Here is a 6,000-nt window from a genome sequence, read left to right on the forward strand (position 1 = left end):
CTATCAATATCTCTATCATTATCTTTCATAATGGTCTTCCCTGGCCCCCAAAAAGCAAGCAGAAAGAGAAAATTGAATGCCCTATGGAAAACATACTGCATTAGCTCCGATGTCTCAGCTGGGCTGATTTTGCCAAGGGGGCTTTGGAAGAGAAGAATAAGGGCTGCTGTGTTGGGGTAGTAGGAGGGAAAAGATAGCCAATTTCAGTAGCAAGCTTTGTTACAGCAAAAATCAGGGGAAAACTCACATTTCACTTCTTTGGTCCTCAGTTATAAGTACTCCAAAGGGAAAACCACCAAGAATTCAAAAAGCAGGCCGGGGGTGGGGGGTGGGGGGAGCGCCTGGGTGGTTCAGTGCATTAAGTGTCAGACTCTGGATTTTGGCTCAGGTCATGATCTCACAGTTTTATGAGTTTGAGCCCCGCATCTGGCTCTGCGCTCACACGCCTCACAGAATGCCTCTCTGTGAATCACACTTAAACAAGAATTTTCTTCTTTCATATGTTTTTCACTTGTACAAGTACATTTATTTATTTAGTTTTGGGAAATAATGTGGTATATTGGTTTGGAAATCAGGAAACCAAAATCCTCAGTCTGTCACTTAGTAGCTAAATGATCATCAATGCCTCAGTTTCCTCACTTGTAAAACAGTGAAATGAGACCGATTCCTTCTGTCCCAATGATTGTGAGGAAAGATTTCATTCATGTGTTTATTCAAAACTCTTCATGGAAAGTCTCATACGTGTACCAGGCACCATAAGACAAAGTCTCTTTATAGTTGTTGGCATCTAGAGGGGAAATGTTCACCATAAATAAGCAAACAAATAAATAACCAGAATGATATTAATTTGTGAAACCATGAAGAATATAAAACGAGCTGATGTAATGGAGTGATGGAGCACATTTTATGTTTTATTATGGAGACTGTAGTTAATCTGAATTTCCTGAATCATTTGTATTATCAATGATTAGGTTACTCTATAATATATCAGCTTAAATATAATTTCCAAGGTTTTCATTACACTTTAAGAATTTAGAGTGATATTAAATTACTGTCTGGATAATTTCTAAGGAAGATAGAACACAAAAACATTCATCACTAAGTATGGTATATACACACACACACACACACTCACCTTTGCCTTGTATTTTTATATGTTTGAGAGTAGATAAACCTTTGGGGTTCATGAATGTATACGTTCAATTTTGCCATTTTAAGAAATGCAAATGGGATGTGTGTGGTTATAGGTTTGTAAATGTTTGTTTTGCTGGTCCACTTAATGTTTGTATATTTCAAACCATACTCAGTTACCTGCCTGCAGTTATTTACTTGAGGAAATAGAAGGTATTTACATTACTTAAAAGATGTAATTTATGTGCTAAGATCTCAATGTTGTCACCACAGAAAAGAAATGGTACCTATGTGACCAGATGGAAGTGGTAGCTGATACGATGGCAGTAATCATTTTGCAGTTTTTAAATGTATCATATCAACATGTTGGGCACCTTAGACTTACACAATGTTCAGTGTCAATTGTATCTCAATAAAGCAGGAAAAAAGAGAAATGGCTAGGATCTCATTTTATTCAATATGATGAAAACTAGAAAAATCTTTTTTTTAAGATACACAAAATAAGATATGATCAAATGTATGAACATGTCATCTTTCAAGAAGAAAAATCTACTCTGTAACAATGACAATTCTCTTCAAATAAGTGTATAAACCTAGAAAACATTGTAATTTATATGGGGCATTGAGACTATCTTAAGAACTGGAATAGTAAAGAAATATGAATATAGAATAAGATTATGAGTGTAATTTTGTTATCAAAGGAAAAAGAGAGCAATTTCCTCTTGAAGTAAAAAACTGTGCCAGAATGTGAAAGATTAGCAAAGACAAATTTTGAATGTGTAAGTTGTAGAAGTTTGATGAAAAGGAAACTTTCTTTCCTTTAAAAATTTTTTTCAAAATGTTTACTAAATTTTGTGAGAGAGAGAGAGAGAGAGAGCGAGCGAGAGCACGAACAGGGGAAGGGCAGAGAGAGAGGGAGACAAAGAATCCAAAGCAGGCTCCAGGCTCTTAACTACCAGCACAGAGCCCGACATGGGGCTTGATGTCACAAACCGTGAGATCATGACCTGAGCCAAACTCCGGATGCTTACCGACTGAGCCACCCAGACACCCCAGGAAACTTTGTCTCCTTGGTTTATAATACCTGCAAATTATGAGTCTAAAAGGAAACAATGAAGTACGTTAAAATTTTGATAAAATTGGCTCTGTTTTAATGGGCTTAGTCATAAGACTTTAAAAAGGTCTTTCTGGCAATTGTTATATTAACACACGGGTAGAATTTGGTTTTGTTTTTCTCTATGTTAAAATGACACACTAGTCTTAGAATATTCTTTCTTCTTCTTCTTCTTCTTCTTCTTCTTCTTCTTCTTCTTCTTCTGAAAGGCAGACTGCCACATGCAGTGGCTCATTTGGATGTGTCTGGAGTCTTGCAGGCTCAACTACCCTATGTTCTCCTACAAATGGCCCTTGAGAGCTTGTTTGGAGGTTCTAGCAGGAGAGCACAGTGACCTGTATGCACTTGACAGAGGAACAGTACTTCTCTATGGGGGAAGGTCATCCTCTTCCACTGTGTGCAGCTTTGGGAGGGGAAGGGACGTACAGGGAGCAGTGAGGTAGAAAGGGGACACCTGCCTAGCGAGCCAGATCAGCCAAATCAACCCTGGCAATCAATGAGGTGACGGATGTCACAGCCAGATCACCCTCACATCCTCAGTTTGTTCTTAGCAAGAGGTAGTGAAAGTTATTTTTAATTTCTGTATTATCTGCCCAAACAGCAGATAGTATATATCTGATCAGAATAACTTGCTGTGTTTTGAGCTTTGTCATGCCCTTGATTATTTAAAAACAAAACAGTGCTCACATCAGCAGCACATATATTAAAAACAAAACAAAAGCAGAAGTTCCTCATTTCTTAAATAAAGTTTCTTGTAATCATACCTACAGTTATGTTTATTTTTTTAAGTTTATTTATTTTGAGAGAGAAAGAGAGAGCATGAGCAGGGGAGGGGCAGAGAGAGAGAGAAAGAGAATCCCAAGCAGGCTCTGCACTGACAGCACGGAGCCTGACGCAAGGCTTGAACTCACAAACCACAAGATCATGACCTGAGCCCAACGCTTAACTGAATGAGCTACACAGGTGCCCATCTACAGTTATGTTTATTTAGTACTAGCATATTGCTTCTCTGATTAATAGGCAGCAGCGGTGCCTGGGTTAAACATCCGATTTCAGCTCGGGTCATGATCTCGAAGTTCATGGGTTTGAGCCCCGCGTCGGGCTCTGTGCTGACAGCTCAGAGCTGGGAGCCTGCTTCTGATTCTGTGTCTCCCTCTCTCTCTCTGCCCCTCCTGCTGGCGCTCTGCTCTTTCTCAAAAATAAATAGACATTGGGGTGCCTGGGTGGCACAGTTGGTTAAGCATCCAACTCTTGATCTCGGCCCAGGTCATGATCTCACAGTTGGTGAGTTTGAGCTCCGTATCAGGCTCTGTACCATCAGTGATTGGCATTCTGTCTCTCCCTCTCTCTGCCCCTCCCCTGCTTGTGCTCTCTCTCTCCCTCTCAAAATAAATAAATAAACCTAAAAAAAATAGACATTAAAGAAAATTTTTTTTAATTAGGTAGCCACGCTACAACCATTCATTGTTTCCAGGCATGTATACTTCCGTCTTAAGCTAGGGATGATTCTTTTGAAAATTCTTTTTGACATTACCTTCCCAAGATCAGTTCGGTAGTTTATAAAAATGCAATGGTTTTTCACATGTCAAACCATCTTTGGTGCTTCCTGGATAGCTAAAATGCCAGAGGCTTCATCTCTCACGTTATAACCCATGATGTGTCTCTCATTCACAATCAGGAGGGAGAGTAGGTAGAATTAATTATGTATGTTTAAAATGCTCCATATTTCTTAGTCGTCTTACTACTGTTACAGGATTTGCATTATGTATTAAGCCCACAAAATGCGATAAACTATCCAATCAAAAAAAGTACATTCTATCTTCCCCATGTTTATTTTTAAAAGTAGATTTGTCTGTGTCCCCATTTCCACCATACATTCTTACTTTTGAGGAAACACTGGCAAAAACCATAACCCGGTGGGATTTTACTCTCCTCTTCTCTGATATAGTTGCCTCGCCTAATAAATCAACAGAGGCTTCAGTCTAATCAACAAGTGGTTTTTGCTTTCTCTACATGCTTACCTGAAGTCCTCTGCCACACATTAAAGTGTCTCAAACAAAGGACAGTCCCAGGGACGTGGCGAGAAAGATTGCACCAGGTACTCTTAACTGGAATAGGCTTATAGGGCCAGACTTCTCACCATAAACTGACATTGTAACCATAAGCAGATATCTATAGACTGAACCATAGGACCGAATCAGGATTGCTAGGACTCGTTTTAGTACAGAAACAAACAACTTCACGCAAATACGCTGTTGATCCAAAGTTTATGAGTCAAGAAAATCACATGATGCCAAAATTCTCAACAAGATACTAGCAAATCGAATTCAACAGTATATTAAAAGAAGTATTTACCACGATCAGGTGGGATTCATTCCTGGGCTGCAGGGCTGGTTCAATATTTGCAAACCAATCAATGTAATACATCACATTAATAGAAGAAAGGATAAGAACCATATGATCCTGTCAATAGATGTAGGAAAAGTATTTGACAAAATATAGCACCCTTTCTTAATAAAAACTCTCAAGCAAGTTGAGATAGAAGGAACATACCTTAACATCATAAAAGCCATATATGAAAAGCCCACAGCTAATATCGTCCTCAATGGGGAAAAACTGAGAGCTTTCCCCCTGAGATCAGAAACATGCAGGGATGTCCACTCTCACCACTGTTGTTTAACATACTGTTGGAAGTCCTAGCCTCAGCAATCAGACAACAAAATGAAATAAAAGGCATCCAAATTGGCAAAGAAGTCAAAAGTTCACTTTTCGCAGATGACATGATACTTTACATGGAAAATCCAAAGACTCCACCAAAAAGCTGCTAGAACTGATACATGGATTCATCAAAGTCACAGGATACAAAATCAATGTACAGAAATCAGTTGGATTTCTATACACCAATAATGAAGCAACTTAAAGAGAAATCAAGAAATTAATCCCATTTACAATTGCACCAAGAACTACAAAATACCGAGGAATAAACCTAAGCAAAGATGTAAAAGATCTGTATACGGAAAAACTATAGAAGACTCATGAAGGAAATTGAAGAAGACACAAGGAAATGGAAAAATATTCCATGCTCATGGATTGGAAGAACAAATATTGTTAAAATGTCAATACTACCCAAAGCAGTCTACACATTCAATGCAGTCCCTATCAAAATTGCACTGACATTCTTCTCAAAGCTAGAACAAACAATCCTAAAATTTGTTTGGAACCACAAAAGACCCTGAATAGCCAAAGTAATGTTGAAAAAAAAACCAAAGCAGGAGGCACACAATCCCAGACTTTAGCCTCTACTACAAAGCTGTAATCATCAAGACAGTATGGTGTTGGCACAAGAACAGACACATAGACGAATGGAATAGAGAACCCAGAATTAGACCCACAAATGTATGGCCAACTAATCTTTGACAAAGCAGAAAAGAGTATCCAATGGAAAAAAGACAGTCCCTTTAGCAAATGGTGCTGGGAGAACTGGACAGCAACATGAGGAAGAATGAAACTGGACCACTTTCTTACACCATACAAAAAAATAAACTCAAAATGGATGAAAGACCTGAATGTGAGACAGGAAACCATCAAAACCCTAGAGGAGAAAACAGGCAATAACCTCTTTGACCTCAGCCACAGCAACTTCTTGCTCTACACATCTCCAAAGGCAAGGGAAATACAAGCAAAAATGAACTACTGGGACCTCATCAAGATAAAAAGCTTCTGCACTGCAAAGGAAACAATAAACAAAACTAAAA

This window comes from Lynx rufus, unplaced genomic scaffold (assembly GCF_022079265.1).
Source record: "Lynx rufus isolate CCGP_SWC_20201006 ecotype Redwood Valley unplaced genomic scaffold, mLynRuf1.p SCAF_1, whole genome shotgun sequence".
In the NCBI taxonomy this organism is placed as follows: Eukaryota; Metazoa; Chordata; class Mammalia; order Carnivora; family Felidae; genus Lynx; species Lynx rufus.